Source organism: Aedes aegypti, chromosome 2, assembly GCF_002204515.2.
Source record: "Aedes aegypti strain LVP_AGWG chromosome 2, AaegL5.0 Primary Assembly, whole genome shotgun sequence".
Lineage (NCBI taxonomy): Eukaryota > Metazoa > Arthropoda > Insecta > Diptera > Culicidae > Aedes > Aedes aegypti.
This window is the reverse complement of record NC_035108.1, coordinates 266,686,660-266,704,815: the sequence shown is the minus strand read 5'-3', so window position 1 is coordinate 266,704,815 and position 18,156 is coordinate 266,686,660.

Genomic DNA, 18,156 nt, shown 5'->3' with positions numbered 1-18,156 from the left:
ATATTATTATCAATTATTGGAATTATTGGACATTATTAATATTGAAATAGCATCGCAACATTTCAAATCTTCATGGAAACTTAATGTTTTTGTTGCACAAATATTGATGAAATCTGCTTAAGAGACTTCGATAAGATCATTCAATTCCTAGAAATTTAATATCATGCTTATATTTCGAGTAGATGGTGGTTTAATGACAAAATCCCATGTTTTCAGGAAAATTTAAGCTTTTGTTCTACAACATTTATATCGGTCCCTTAAAATCTTAATATGGGTTTTAATGAAGGTTATGTTTCCCTGTGCTATTATGTACATTTTTTCTCGTCTCTTCTTACTAACATAACGCCTCATTTGAGAGAGAGCTTGCTTCTGTTGAACTGAGAGCTTTCTTTGCAAACTTAACATTTTCAATCGACAACAACAATCGACAAGAATTCACATAAGAATTTATTACTAAAATTCTCTTAAGGGGTTATGCACAAATTACGTCACGCTCCAAGGGGGGGAGTGGTCAAGCCAAGCGTGACAAGCCTTACAAAATTTTCGAAGGACTCATACAATAAACGTGACAAAGGAGGGGGGCTAGGGTGTCGAAAAAATTGAAATTTAGCGTGACATAATTTGTGTACCATCCCTAAGAACCTGTCAGAAATCGTCACAGATTTTTACACTAGATACCCACGTGTAAAAATAATTCAAGCATTTAACCAGAAGTGTCTCAAGTGTTGTCTTTCGATTTTATCTATGAATTACACCTTTAACATCTCACATTGATGTCTCCAGGAAATCACAAAAATACATCTGCAGAATCCAAGAGAAATTATTTCAAAATATTACTTTGTGAATTTCATTTTTTTTTTGCCAGGAAATCTCAGGAAAATCTAGATTTATACAAGAAATTCTATAAAGAAAGCATGAATGAACTATTCAAGCGTGTGCTAGAATAAGGGCGTAAGTCGCATAATCGATTTCTCTTCATCGATCCTCTCTTCTGTGAATGAAGGCGACGAGACACAAGTTTGTCAGTATTTTTTCACCTCAGGACGCAAGATAGCATCGTTGCCTAGCGTCCTGAAGTGAAAAAATAATAACAAACCTGCATCTTGTCGCTTTCATTCACAGAAGAGAGGATCGACGAAGAGAAATTGATCATGCGACTTACGCCCTTATTCTAGAACACGCTTGTATTATCAACATGTAGCAGTCTATGGCTGAAATTGTGGAGGAATTACTTTAAGGGGAAGATGAATCGAAGCCAAACTTCAAATTTACAAGAGCACATATCTAAAGAACCAAATATCCGTTTAAGCTGAAAACTTAATCGATTAGTTACACGCTGGTGGTGACCAATCGATTAACTTTTCAGCTCAAACGGGTTTTGGTTCTCCAGATTTGTGCTCTTGAAAATTTGAAATTTGGCTTCGATTCATCTTCACCTTAATTATGCTTGATGAAATGCCTAGAAAAGTTTCCCGGGCAAAGCTTGAGATTATATTCAAAACTAATTTTGATGTTGTGATGTCGTGAATTTTGTTGTCATTTTGGTCGTTTTAACGCTTAAAATATCAAAACTGAGAGCAGAAAAATGTTCCCATGAAATCAAATTGAAAACTATTTTTGCAAATAGAAAACTGTTTCTACTATCATGGAGAGCAAATTTAGATATAAATATTTTCGATGGATATTGAAAATTGGATATTGACTGCGACAATATAAATAATTGATTTATATATTCGCATAGTGTAGCATGAAGAAATTTATAATTATTTAAAATGAAAACATTAACAATAATTTAAAATAATAGCAGAACAAAAACCAAATATGATATCGAATATTTCAATGACAATTTGATATCAAAATATGATTCAACGTGATGCTGAAAACAAGATATGTTTTCGACTTGCTTCCTTTTTGATGTTGAACTTCGCTCGGGTTCTGAAGAACTTACTGTTACTATTTTGGAGTAGCTTCTAAATGAATGCGTGCAAAAATGTAGAAATTTCGGTTATCTGAAAGAAACTCCGAAGTTCTTGTAGAAGTTGTCGGTTTTGAAGATCAGGGAGACACACAACTTCTGGAGGATATATTTAGTACAAGATTTTTTTTTCTATTAAAGATACCTTTGAAAGAAATTTTGATAACATTCCTTGTTAAATCGTTTTAAGCATTTCCATAAAATAGCTGCGGAATTGAAGAATTCTTGGTGAAATTCGTATCAAAATAATGTCAGATGCTTAGAGGAGTGTTTAAAATAATGTCTACAGGAAGTCTAAAAAACAAATGTAAAATGGGAAGAATCTTCCAAAATATCATGAATAGATTCCTAAAAAAAAGTATTCCTGTAACAATCATGAATCCTTAATCCTTGAATCCTCAAGGAAGTCAAAAGTTAATTTTAAAAGCCATCTGTTGAGTAATACAATGTATCATAAATTGAATTAAAATATTATTTAGTGGAACCCAGGCAAAAAAATACCTTGAGTAATAATCGCGAAGGAATCTTTACAGCAAATGTTTCATTAAAAAAGCATGAGTCATTATTTTCAATTCAAAGCATTTTACGGAATACATTAAGAAGTTTCTGGAAGAACTACTAAAAAAATCAAAGCACTCAGAGGGAAATTTGAGAACAAATCCTGAATAAATCACCACAGGAATCCCGAAACAAATTTCAAAGAGAATTTCTGTCCGTCTCCTTGAAAGTATACTTTGTAAAACGATAGTATCGTCAAACGGGGTGACTTGCAACACTTTTCAACTTCAATCAACCAAAACCATGATCTAAACATCATCTACAAATCTAAATTCCTCTTAGAACTTTTAATGGCCGGTCCACTTACAGAATGGGATGACAGAAGATTGAATCGAATTATTTTGTCATATCAAAAGTCATCAAAAAGGTGATTTTTTTTAAATGTCCTTATGCGGGGTGACTTTCAACACTCAATGCTAATTTAGTTTTTGCCAACAAAATGTTGATATTATTTAATAATCACACTTGTTAAGTATTGTTATTCATGTATTTAAAGCATTCGAACCAGTACAAGAGCATTTTGAATACCTTTTTGTAAGAAAATAATTGAGCTATTTTTGTATGGGAAAAATATGTGTTAAATCTTCAAGGTCCAATATCTTAACTGAACAATATTTTTAATGAGTGTTTGTTGCTGATTGATGAATTATTGTTCTTTTGATTATAAAGTAGACCTAACACAAAAGTTTTCACTTTTATAAAACTCTAAATTGCTTGGAAATAAAGTGTTGCAAGTCACCCCACATAAGGACATTTTCATAAAAATGAATTTTATTAAAAACTAGTTGCTACAATTTCGTAAAATAAAATTCGTCATCTTATCACTTATTAGTTATAGAAACACCAGGTTGAGTATTACTTTTGTAAATTAAATCTATCTCATGTTTTTAGATCACGATTTTGAACCTCCATCAAGTATCATTTTAAGAAATTATGTTTAATGTATAAAAATATTTATGATAACAGCTTTAATCGTGACTCTTACATGAATTGTGAGTCAAACGTATTGAAGCACCGATTTGAAAAGAATTTTCTTTTGAAATTTGTGTTTTATAGCGAAATTTAGTTGTAAATTACAATGTGTTGCAAGTCACCCCGCCATTGCAAGTCACCCTGTTTGACGGTAGTTGTTTTTAATTGGCACAAGTGATTTATTAATTTTGATTGGAGTGTCCATCGGGATTTCCCGTATCTCCGGATATAATTTTTGACGTCCCGAATATACCACAGTTCTCTTGATTGACGTTTTCAATAAAAAAAAATCAATTAAATTCAATAAAATCATCACATTTCTTTGAAAAACTGGGACAGCTTTCTTTAGCTTTGTTTGATGGCTCCATCCCATCACCCCGAACGCCAATACACCGAAAGGTTTACTACCCCAAAAGCTAATTTCCAATGGCTAATTTCCTCAGAATTGGATCGACCAAAATTTTAAATCAATGAATCCTAATCTTATATTTTTTGAAGAGCACTCACGATGGATTGATGGAAAAATCTAAAAACTATTCAAAAATCATCGTGTTAAAGTTTGGGTCACCCTTATCGTAAAAAAAAACATACTGAGGGGTGAACCCAAACTTTTGCACGATGACTTGAACGACTGTTTCATTGTGTCCGTAGAATAAATGTTTTATATAGGGCGAATGTTGTTTCTTTTTGCAAATTGTGGGACCTAAGTTACATAGTCCACCTACTCCACCAAGCCTACCTATATCTCTACCTGCAACCATGTACTTCTTTTTGGTAGAAATAATGGTGCGGCCTATGCTCTCTGTCTCCCTCTTCAGAGACACGAAGGCCTCCGCTGACCTGCGATCGATTTCAATAAGGTCGATATCGTCCGCAAAGCCAAGGAACATATGCGACCGTATGGTAATAGGACCGTTTCTTTGCATGCCAGATCTCCTAATAAGACCCTCGAGTGCAATTTTGAACAGTAAATACGAAAGTGCATCTGCCAAAATCAGCCGTCCACGGTGTACTATATTAAGAAGGTGATATATCCGAAAACTAACAGCTACTTGACGACGTCATTCCTATTCACCTCGAACAAATTTGTTAAATAAATGATCTAGTGCGCCGGAAGGTATATGGTACGATAGGAGTGACGTCACATGTTTACAATCAAACTTGATATTTACAGTTGTGTTCAGAATAATAGTAGTGAAAGCCGATTTTCATACAAAATGCTCAACTTTGGCATGCTGTAACTTTGTTTCCATATGAGCAATCGGCATGAAATTTTGGCAGTGAACTACAAATATGCTCAATTTCATTATTACAAAATTTGAAAATTTTCACACTACCGGCTAAAAAGTTAAGCACCAGGTGAAATCGCTCACAAAAAATATTATTGTTTAACCAAATATCAGCTGTAAACCAGAAGAGGAGATCGCAGTAGGCAGCGCGCGCGAACGGTTGTTTTGAAAATTGATCTGCCACGTTTTTATTGTCTCCGCGAATTATTAGATTCGGCTGGTGGAATGGCTGGTGCAGTTTATGATAAAAAGTGCCTATAGTAAAAAAAATGGATTAACGACCAATCCAATTGCCTACGTAGTAGTGCAATGTTGACAAAATTTTCTTTGTTAGCTGTGAGAACTGTCACAACATTGCTTTTGTTTGCTGTGGGAAAGCAAACATAAACAGAATTGCTTCCAAGTATTCAATTTCTTGTTTTATGTTGACTGAAAGCTCAAATGACGCCAAACAAACATCGATACGTTCTCATTCTGAGGAAATCGACTTGTGTAAGATTGATCGTGCGTTGGTATTCGTGGCAGTTTGCTTGGAGACCTCAATTCTGCACGCGTTCTGCTGGGCAGTGTTTTGTTAAAGCCTAATCAGAAGTTGAATATGCATCGAGGTCAGGCTTCACATTTTCAGGAGCACGGGTCTGGAGAGCCGAATAGCGGATCGGGCTGGGGGCTTAATTGATTGGTCACTCGCTGGAGACCAATCGATTAAGTTTTCAGCTTGAGCCGCTGTCTGGTTCTCTAGATTTGTGCTCTTGGTGGTTTGAGTTTTGGCTTCGTTTCATCTTCACCAGAAAAACCGTTATTTTTTTTGTGTCGTCGCCGATTTTTTTTTTTCTCGTTTTGGTTTGTACGCGTTCTGAGTGCAATCGAGTTCAGGTTTTCGCGTCGCCGGAGTGGTATTTTGCTATTGTGAAATGAACACGCTGATTCAGCTGCTCAATCGAGGACGGATGATCAATTTGGTGAGCTTGTTTCATACTTTCATAATAAATGTACAATATATTAAAATAAGCGCATTTTTATCATGACAACGATGGGAATGTTACTGAAATAAATTGATTTATCAAAATATGAACAGTTCGTCATTGTAAGTGTCGGCATAGATTCTAGTACATTAATATTATAAACCCCATACCTTTCCTTTTTTCCTTTTTTTTCTGATTTTATCATTATACAAATAACCTTTGAATGGTTCGACGCTAAAATTGTCAACTTACCATATATTCAGGTTGTCTTCAAAGTATTGATAGGTGATTTTTTGAACTGATGTTGAATGAATCGTATCACTTACCAAGGTGCACCCTGATCATGCAGCTATGATACCTCCCCACTAACAAAACTCCTTACCGTAACAACCATGGAGATGCAGAGGTGATCTCGGTCTCTAGTAACAATGAATGTCACACTAACATTCCTTACCTTCCTCGATGACTGAAGGATGGGGCTGGCGCCGTTTTTGACTTTTCAATGTTTTGAGCTCTCGAAAGTGTACATTGAAGATGGGAAGCTACTTCCAAGCTATATCTCTTGGTTCTTTGTGCAACATCGATTATTCTGGTCAATCACGGAGTAGCAACTACGAATTGCACGGTCATCAATGCTTATGCCGCTTATATCAGCTGTAAGCCAGAAGGGTCATCCATTAATTATTTTGCATTTTTGTAAACAAAGTAAAAAAAAAAACAAAACGGCGAAATTTAAACATTTTTTTTTGTGTTTATTTTTTTGTTAGTTTCATTCTTTTTATTAGAGCGTATGTACGTTGTCTGTCAATTTAAAGATTCGTCAATTTGCAATCAAAAGGGTGTATCGAAACTAATTTCTCAAAACGTCAGTTTGAATGTTTCGTCGTTTTGTAAAAAATAATTATAAACGCTTTTAAATCAATTATGGCAATTATGATAAACTTTTTTTACTCCTGAAGCCCAAATACAACTCAGTTTGCATCAAACCTCAACAAAATGGCTAAACATTTGGAGGCAGGAATTTCAAACTATTGCAGAACCGTTAATTTTTCATATCCTCCATACATAGGGTGGACATATCCTGGAGATTCTAAATCAGGACATTTTGCAATTCTCACAATTTTTGTGTGCAAATTTCTTCATGTCTCAAATTCTGATTATGTCTCATATTCTCAACAGCAGTGATTACAAAGATCCCGATGTACTTCTAATAAGCGGCTAAGAGCATAAGTATAAATTCTTAAATAAAACTAGCCTTTTACTAAGACAATAATCTATCACTTTTCAGAAGACACTAGGATGTAGAAATAGGCTTGGCGTCTGATCATTATCTCACTAGGAAATCTATATAAATAAAAATGGAATGGTGTTTGTATGTCACGAAATGGCTTACGAACGGGTCAACGGATTTGAATGATTCTTTCTCAGTTTTGTTTGTCAGGGGTTCCGACGTGTTCGTGTGTATAAAAATCCCAGGATATTCACCGGGAAAGTTCAAAAAACGAGCGCAAACGAAACTGTCATTTTATATGGGACGATCAAAAGCGTTTTTCAACAGCCTACTTGATGGCAAGACGAAGTTTGCCGGGACCACTAGTTATAAATAATGTCAAAAAGCATCCTTAGAATGTCAACAATATATTTAATAGAATTAAAATTAAAACATTTAAAATTCACTTGAAGTATTATTAGAGGTATATTACAGACCATTCAATGTAATGCCGCTTGGAATCTTTGAATTATGGTTTCACAAAGAATATTTATAAAAGTTTAAGAAAGAAGCTTCTGTTAAGTTTTCATTGAGATAATTCGCCAAAGATTACGCTAGAAACTCATGAAAAATACTACAAAAAAATCAATTAAAAATTTGAGAACGATCTTCACTGGAAACCGGCTGTTTTTTTCAGCACGATTCTAAGAGACATTCGTTAAGAATCTTTTGAGAAACTCATGGAGTGCGAGATACTAGTCGGTCGTGCTCTCCTGATTTAATTTTGTAGTTTCGGCAATGGTTTTTATAAAAAGTAATCCACTGAAAGATCAACCAAATGGTCCCAGTGGTAATACGTCCAACACATGAAAATAAAATCCCATTGAAATTGCAGATTGAGAACATCTTCCATGATGGCAGCAAACGTATAAGCTTTCTCATTTGATATTTGAACACAATTCCTTCATAAGAGTTTTCTTCTTCTTCTTTTTGGCGCTACGTCCCCACTGGGACAGAGCCTGCTTCTCAGCTTAGTGTTCTTATGACGTTTTTAACTGAGAGCTTACTATGCCAATGACCATTTTTGCATGCGTATATCGTGTGGCAGGTACGAAGATACTCTATGCCCTGGGAAGTCGAGAAAATTTCCAACCCGAAAAGATCCTCGACCGGTGGGATTCGAACCCACGACCCTCAGCTTGGTCATGCTGAATAGCTGCGCGTTTACCGCTACGGCTATCTGGGCCCCGTCATAAGAGTCTATCTATCATGAATTTATCTTCATCTAATCTTTCTTTTGCTAATGATTACGTCAAATTAAATAAATCTGTAATATTTCTTGTTTATGAATATATGATATGATGTGACTCGTTATCCAAGAACTCGAAAACATATCAGTGAAGTGAATCAGTTTTCTACAATAATGCAACGAGAGCAACGATGAATACAGATAAGTCCTCATGAAAAATAATGTCGATTTCTTTGAGTTCCAAAAATATGGCAAAATAATAAGAGAATCTCTAACAATCTGACAGCGAAAAAAATCTGTTAAAATACACCAAAAATGATAGATTGTATTTTAGTATAAGCCAAAAGAAATCTGTTAACAACAGCAGAATCGTCAAACATCGACTGAACCTCTATTATTATTATTATCTATATTAACGAGACTTTCAGCCTGAGGCTGGATCATCTCGGCCGGCTGAACCGGATGGTGTTGTGATACAGTATGAGACGCATCTTAAACTTTCTATGCAGTTGAAGTCGGTTTTTGAACCACAAAACTCAACATGGATGTTTGGATAGATGCCATTTGAATATTCTTGCTGTTATTTTTTATTTATTTTTTATTAGGATAGCTTTTCATTATTTGAAATATCGCTGACATCTCACATTGTTCAATCTGGAAAAAGCAGGGCAAGACTTGAAATATGAAAAATAAATCAGGACACCTCAAAAGAAGCTCAAAATCAGGACATGTCCTGCTAAATCAGGACGGATGGTAACCCTATCCATACATGTCTTTTGTATTTTCTTTGTATTTTCACTACGATCGTTCGCTTGCTTTTAAAAACAATATATTGATTTCTGTATTACTCTGAAGCCCAAAAATTTCAAAAGAGCATCGCTTCGTAATTATACAATTTATTTCAGTTGGTTGATTTGTAAATATTTTAATGAATTTTCAGGGAAGCTGTCTACCACCTGAGCAATTCTCGCTGAAACCAGGCCGCCATCGGCACCCATCGTTAGAATTCCAATTTTTTGTCACTGATCGCTAGTTTTCGATAAAACTTAAGGGTGGTCCTTTCTGTTTTCTCAAATTGGTGGACCCCTCGTACACCAGCTAGCTGAACAGTTTGCGAAAAAGCCCATTGGTATTTCTTCACGGGATATGTCTCATATTTCGCTTGGAACACATAGCAAACTTAGTGGCATCGTATAGAGAAAGGATATAGCTTTCATTTAAACTTGAAAAAATTTTGGCGGCCATTTTGAATTTTGTTAGAAAATTCGATTTTTCACCATTAGCGCACCGCTAGTTTTGAATTCTGAGATCACCATCAGAAAGCTGAGGAAAAATTGCGTAAGATAGGCTACAGAAACTAGGTGAGCAAAGGTATTTGCCCTATGATATGAACGATTTTCTAAATCATGTTCTACTATTTTGACGTATATGGCGAGTGCAATCAATGCAAACATAATTTTTTGTACAACAAAGAAACAAGTTTTCAATCGTTGGTGTATTTTTTGAGACAGATGAAGAATAGGAGTATTAATTTGAGTGAAAAAATTTGGCGGCCATCTTGGATTTTGACGCCAACTTGGTTTTAAGTAATAAAATGATGAATGATTCACCTTGTTAGCACTCAACATGTTGAATTTCAATACTACCGTTACACTTATTCTTCTTCTTGTTCTTCATTTTCCTCACGTTACGTCCCTACTGAAACAGAGCCAGCCCTTCAGCTTAACTAGTTTTAAAAACAAATTATCAAATAGGATTTTTTAACGCTCATTTGCTACCTGAATGATTCTTCTGCATATCTTCGAATTGTAAAATAGCATTATTTCTTTCATTTATTTTGTCTCAAACCATTGATACAAATGAACAATCAGTTGAACAGCTGAGATAAGATAAGAAAGATATAATCTGATTGTTTTTTTAACGGAGGTTTTATAATTCAACATGATGAGCACTGAGATGGTAAAAAATCATGCAACTGCTAAAAACCAAGATGGCGTCGAAAGCCAAGATGGCCGCCAATTTTTCTAACCTCGAAATTATACACCTGCCTTTCGGCATTACGTCCACATTAGAACAAAACCTGCTTCTCATAATTCAATTTCGCTATTTATCACATGCATGTTGGGCGGTACTAAAAACGATACTTACTTTATGACTTAGAAAATCAAGGATGTTTATGCTTCAAAATTTAAGACTTTCATTATAAATAAATGCACTTTTGTCAATATTTTACGTTAGAACTACAGATATTACCACAAGGCTTACTAATATCCCGACACGCAATCTATAAACTTCAAACAATGAACAACAATGCATAGGGTAAAAAAATGTTTGTTTAATACAATCAATATTTTTTGACGGTTTTCATTTATTGAATTTATTTATTCATTATTACTGAATTCAAAGATATGTCGAAGAATTATTCTGTTGTCAGAAATCGCATTAAAAAAGAAACTTCCTGTTTAATAACCTGGATTTATAACTAAAAAAGCTGAGTATCAGGCTCGGTTCCAGTAGGTACATCACGTCAGTAAAATGAAGAATAATAAGAAGAAGAGTATACGTAACCTTTTTTTATTGGTAACCTCTAAATTCGACATGCTGAGTGCTATCAAGGTGAAAAATTAATTCTACTACCTAAAATCAAGATGGCGTCAAAATCCAAGATGGCCGCCAGATTTTTTCACTTGAAATAATATTCTTATACTTTACTCGACTCGAATAAAACACCAAAGGTTGAAAACTTGTTCCTTTGTTGTACAAAAAATGATGTTTGTATTGATTGCACTCGCCATATACGTCAAAATCGTATAACATGATTTAGAAAACCGTTCATTTGATACGGTAAATACCATTGCTCACCTAGTTTCTGTAGCCTATCTTACGCAATTTTTCCTCAGCTTTCTGATGGTGATCTCAGAATTCAAAACTGGCGGTAATGGTGAAAAATCAATTTTTCTAACAAAATTCAAAATGGCCGCCAAAATTTTTTCAAGTTTAAATGAAAGCTATATCCTTTCTCTATACGATGCCACTAAGTTTGCTATGTGTTCCAAGCGAAATATGAGACATATCCCGTGAAGAAATACCCAAGATTTATCTAAAAATGGGCTTTTTCGCAAACTGTTCAGCTAGCTGGCGTACGAGGGGTCCACCAATTTGAGAAAACAGAAAGGACCACCCTTAAGTTTTATCGAAAACTAGCGATCAGTGACATAAAATTAGAATTCTAACGATGGGTGCCGATGGCGGCCTGGTTTCAGCGAGAATTGCTCACCTGACTTTTGAAAAAATGGCGATCGAAGAAATTTTATTTTTGAAACAGAGGAATCTCAAGGAACTTTCAAAACAAGAGTCTTATGATCAATATCAACTTATATATTTTTCTTAAATATTGTTAAAATATCGAAAAAGAAAAAATAAACAGAAAAGCTCTTGAGATATTTCTTAGGGTAAAAAACATGGTTTAATTGCGAACGCTAAATACAGTAATGATTATGTCATGATCCGAAAAAAATGCGTTAAAAGCTCTGACGTCAAGCATCTCGATATCCAATCTTGAGCATCAGAATTAAAATATATTACTTCAACATAATTTTGCCTTATACATAGTTGCTGATCTGATAATGCACAAATTGCAGCATGACGCAATTTGATTTTATCAGATTCACAGCTATTAAGCAAACCCATGTTAAAAAATGTATGAGATAGTTTCGAGTAGGAGTTGGAAATTTTACGACTTATTTAGTCCATTCTAAAATGTATGAGTGTTTGAAAAAGCTAACTGCAACTGTGCACCGTTATGAGCATTCCTAACTGTCGAAAAAAACTTATCGGAAGGTATTTTTTATAACATCATCACGTTGCACCGTGTTTGCATTATCGGTCATTGTTCCGAATTTTGCACCTCTTCCGCGCGCCTTGTGTCATCTTGTGTGCATGTCCGCTTCGTCCAGTCAGACGAGGGACCGCTTGTTGATCAAAAACAGCAACGGCGGCAGCCAGCCAATCCCAAAAGAGATTACATCAGCGCAGCGCACCGGGCGTTTTGGCGTTCGCGACGACGACGTCCAGAGTTCAGTTAACTTTCGCTAAATTAGTGCATTCTGACTTGGGTTGTTTTTGCGTTGCATCGCTCCTCGCACAAGGCATCCGATTCTTCCCTGTTGGGGTAGTCGTAGTGACTGGAAATTTCCTTCGCCTGTTGGTGTGCACTAGGGTATGGCTTATTTATCGAAAGCTTTCCAAACAAAAAAGTTTGTGTGTTGTTTTGAATTCACTCTTCATTTTATAAAATGGGCATCTTGTGCATGCTGTGTCTTTTTAATCTATCAATGAAATCTTATTTTTTTCATCTTGGCCATCTTGGATTCTTATCCCTACCCCCCTCCCTCTGTTCCTATGTCAATGCGTTTAAGGTGAAACAGTTTGGAATCAACTTCTGTGATTGCACATAAACTTCAAAGGCACAAATCTCGCGAAGAAAGCATCCAATAACAGTGCACTTTTTATTTTGGCTTTGTGCACTAGCAGAAAGCTTAAAATAAGAAGATCAGACATGTTTGTCAACTATTTCTCCAGTTTAGTGCCTTTGAAAATTCGAGTAGGGGCACAAGTCGGCCATTGTTACGGCCATCTTTGGATTCCGAGATGTTTCACCTTAACTATAATAAAAGAGGTGAGATTTGGCTCGTTTGAAACATTGGGTTTTTGAGTTCTTTTTGTTAAATAGTTAAGTGAAAACTTTTTTTCTACTTTAAAGGCTGGTTTGCTACTGACAAGAAAAGGAATCGCCTATCTCGATGCGTGGAAAATTTCTTCCAAGAAATGGTCAAGAAAATCTAATTTTTCTGATCGCAGTACGCTGTTGAGAAGAAATGTCACTTCAAAGGGGGCTCTCTGTAGGAAATTTCTTGACCCATTCAGTCAAGGAATTTCTTTACTTTTCTTGAGCGAAACAGCATACTTAGCTTAACGCTTTTATTCACACTGTCTTTAATCAAATTATCTTCAAATGCATGTAAAAGAACACAAATTTGATATTCTACAAACTTTTCATTGATCGTATTTAAAAGAAAATGATGCTAAATATTCAAAAATGGTTGGAAAATAACATGGTTCTGCAAATTTCACTGAAGGCAAGACTAAAGGTCATCTTGTAACTTTTTTTTTAGTTTTGACTTAAACTCTGAGGTTTCTTTTTTTGTAACTAGAATTCAAAAGAGGAACATTTGGTATTGAGAATTTTCGAAAAATTAGCAGCACCCTAGTGTGCATGGTGTGCGGGGCATGTGATATATAAGCCCACAAAAAAAATCTTATCTCCCCCCCCCAATGCACTTGCAGTCGGGTGGTATTTGTTCATCTTTTTTTCCTGCTGGTTGGCATTGTGTTTTTTTTTTTTCGGATCACCTAGTTGCAGTGATGATGATATGGCCGAAACAAAGGGGCAAAGAGAGTAAATGATTGCATTTGCACAGAAAATAGGCCAAATAAACAGTTGATGCAATAAACCAGGGGAAAAATGCAGCAAACAATAAAAGAAATGCACCATCAGTGGCAGACTACAACGCAACCGAAGACCGACCAACAGACCGGACAGATGTTATCCGCAAGTCCTAGGTTTTGTTTTTGGGACGTTTGTTCTTTGTTCGATTGGGACTGACTGGGTGCAAGTCTGACTTAATTCTTACTTGTGCGTCATCATCACATTACTCGACCGGTTACGACGACGATGGTGGTATCTGAGTTCCGATGCACTTCTGCAAGGTGAAATTTATAAAATATAGAGTAGGTCATGCAGTGGAATGATACTGATGAGAAACACAAAGCGTTAAAAAGGAAAATACAGAGAATGAAATAATTATACAGTTGAGTATTACGGATTTAATATATTATACAGTTGAACATTGTTCTTTCTATTATCATTTGGGTTCAATTTGGAGACTACTTGCTCCCCACCTATGCTATTTATTAATTTTATTGTGATGCGTGAAACTGTATTTGAAGTATATAGGGACGCTGTTGTGGAGGTTTTATGTTTTGGTGAAACTGGCAACACTGATGGAGCTATATACGATTTCAATTATGATTTACGAGCAGTGCAAATTGAGAGAAAATCAAGTAAAACCTAAGTTGATAGTTGGAGAGATGTTCTGCGGAATGTAAGAAAATAATAAAATGTAAGTCCAATTGTAAATTTAGTTAACTGAGTGTAAATAATTAATGAAATAAATTTCCAGCATTGAAGCTGATGAAACAGAATCTGCTGTCAATAAGTGTTGAAACATTGCGAAGCTGAGACTACCCAACAAACTTCAATGATTTTAGTTATCATTGCCAGAGAGGATGACCGCTATTGGAGAGGACATTGAGCGAAGCCTTATGCTGTTGGAGGAGGAGAGTAAATCTTGGAGGGTGCATTATGAGGAGGAGGAGAGGCGAATAAAACCGGAGTACGAACGAGGATTGATCGAGATTAGGGAAGCTTTCAAAAAGGCTATTGAAAAGGTCAAGTTAGACTTCTGTGCTAAAAAGAAAGCAGTTGAAAAACAGTATGGTACGATAAATGCTATAAGGCCACCAACGTCTAGCTACCGTAGTGATTCGGAATCCAAAGGAGTGGCAGTGAACCACACTTTTCCAAATGTTGGTACAAATAATGAGCAGCAAAAGAGTTCTATAAGCACTATCTTTGCTTCACAAATTAATGCTGAAACTAACATTTTTGAAATAGTTCACGATTATCAAAGCAGATCGATCGTTTTTCGCGAAAAGAAATGCATCAAATTGTATATAAATCTCCATCAATTTTGCATTATACTGGACCCAAAAATACATGTAAGAGTTGACCGTGTGAAATTGAAAAAAAAATTAACAGTGAATTACCGTCACTACACAGCCAATTTAGATTACCGACCCCAGTAAAATTTTACTGGGTTTTGGAACTACGGTTTTTTCGGTAATTTTCACAATTACCGAAAAAACCCAGTTAACCAAAATATGTTTTGATTGATGTAAATTACTGACTTAGTCAGTAAAATTGTTGAGCGTTTTTACTGGCTTTCCAGTTTCCCATGCTTCATGCTTTGCTTTTCCGGATACTGTTTTTTCAGAAATAAATACAAATTAAAACCCAATCGACATGAACATGAACATCGACATGTATTTTTCGTACGAATAAACATCTACTGTATGCTCATATCTCAGTGGAAGTAATCAAAAAATGTGTGACAAAATCATTATTTGGGTAGTTTGCATACAAGAGGCAAACTCAATGATGCAGATGAATTTATCTCTTGTATGGAAACCAACCGAATTTACCAACGTAAGCAGTTAAATCGTCCTGAGCCGTACCCGGGTAGAGGTGAATAACAAAATAATTGTAGAATAAGAACAAATTTTACAATCATATCTAATTTAACCATTATTATGTTATTAATATATGACATAAATATCTCATCAATAGCAAAATGTTATACTTGAAACCCGGGTAGAGGAGAATAGCAAAAGAATAACAAAATTTACCATTAAAATAGAATGTTTGAATAGCAAAATTTGTTCTTTGTTTGGTTGAAATAAGAGATAAAAGAACAAAAATAATAACTAAGTTTATATGGCATAAAAACTAAATAATATCATATTTTACCATTGTAATAACAAAATAATAGCAAAAATATAGGCAACCGTAAATAACAAAATATGTTATTATTTAGATATTGATAACAAAATAATAACTAAATAAGCTATTCACGAATAGATGGAAATAATGGCAATTTTAGTTCTTTGACTTTAATATACTAAATTGAAAGCATGATTGAAAAATAAACTTTTTGCATTCCAGCGAAAAACATTTGTTTATTAAATCTTCAATGAAATTTCATTTTTCAATCATGCTAAATTAAGATATTAAAGCCAAAGAATTAAAATTACCATTATTTTGATCTACTTGTAAATAGCTTATTTAGTTATTATGTTGTTATCAATATCTAAATAATAACAAATTTTGTTATTTACGGTTGCTTAAATTTTTGCTATTATTTTGTTATTACAATGGCAGAATATGTTTTTATTTAGTTTTTATGCCATACAAACTTAGTTATTATTTTTGTTATTTTATCTCTTATTTCAAACAAACAAAGAACAAATTTTGCTATACAAACATTCTATTTTAATAGTAAATTTTGTTATTCTTTTGCTTTCCTCCTCTACCCGGGTATTGGTTGCTTAAAATGGTTGAGTTTCTCACTAAATTTCGACTACTTACCACGAGAAATCGCAAAATAGGTGCAGGAAATGTTTGGTTGCCATAGCCGTGTCTCCAGGCGCCGGACGATTTTACAGCAGGAGATTCTCATTTGACACTTTCCCGCATTCACATCAGTTTGTTTTGATTTGATTTAACGATAAGTCAGTAAAAAACATCAACTACTGAATAGTCGGTAATTGCTTTTACTGGCTTTTCGGCCTGTTCGGTAATGTTGCAAAATTGGGTCTGACAGCTTCCGTAGTTCAGTAAAAAGTAAAAAATATTACTGAACCTCAGAAGTTTTCAATCAAAAAGCTGAAAGTTCGGTATTTTTTATGATTTACAATTCGTACCCAGTATAAAATATTACCGAACAAGCAAATCGTTATTGAGTGTGTAAGCTTCTCTCATCAGTTTAAATTGTGTGAAGCGTTGGTACTTTTCGATTCAGGTGGTGTCAATAGGGTCCTAAAATATTTAATGAAATCTTGTTTTCATTCAATAACACGAAAGAGCTTGTTACTGCAACTACTTTAGTAATTTTTCCCGTTCAAATAACGGATATATCATATTAAAACTTCAGTTTAAAAATTGGATTCATAAATGAACCTTGACACTTGAGATCATGCTTGACGTTCGCTTAGTCGACAAAAATACCACAGGGGTTTTAGTTTTAACACTGGGTTTGTTCCTATCTGACATTTCGGAAGCGACACGGAAAACAAAATACACCCAAAATTAGAGTGTAAATCAAAGGGTGTGATAAAATCCATAAAAACATGTTTTATTGCACTTAAACAAATGAAAAACATTAGAAAATTGAGTAAACATGTGTTTTTGGCATAAACTTAAGCGTTTGGCACTAAAATTAGGACATGGCTTTAGGACCCTATTGTCTACAAGTGTGTGGATAATAGAAGTTACTGTGTTAAAGATAATAGCAATTCCATGGGAAATGAGAAATCAACAAAAAGATTCGACCTGTTACCAGTTTCACGGGGGGGGGGAGATTGTTGTGGAGGTTTTATTTTTTGGTGAAACTTGCAACACTGATGGAGCTATATACGATTTCAATTATGATTTACGAGCAGTGTAAATTGAGAGAAAATCAAGTAAAATCTCAGTTGATAGTTGGAGAGTTGTTCTTCGGAATGTAATAAGATACTAAAATGTAGTCCAATTGTAAATTTAGTTAACTGAGTGTAAATAATAATAAAAGCTCGTTTTATTTTTTCCTTTTTATGAAATACAGTTATTTGTTGATTTGCTTTTGACAATGTTATGACCATATTGTTTGCTGCAACAAGCTTTAAATTGAGTAAAAAATAGCTGAAGGGTCGTTTACAGACATTAAAATTTCGTTTTAGAACCCCTTCCCCTTTCCATGACAAGAATAAACATTTCGTCAAACCCTAGCTGCCTCCCCCAAATGTCGTGTCTTCTCAAAATGGTTAATCTCTAGAAATCTTACCAAATTGTACCCTACGCTGAAGGACATTTTGCAGAATGGATGTTTGTCATTAGCGACCTTTTCAAAATGTAATTTATATGTATGAAAATGTATAAATATCAATATGTTATGCCACCCATTTTTAGGTAATCTAGAGAGCAATTCTCTTTGAGAAAAAAATTGTACTCATTCCCTTAATTACAGAAAGGTATTGAAATCATTCTCATTTTATACGGCACA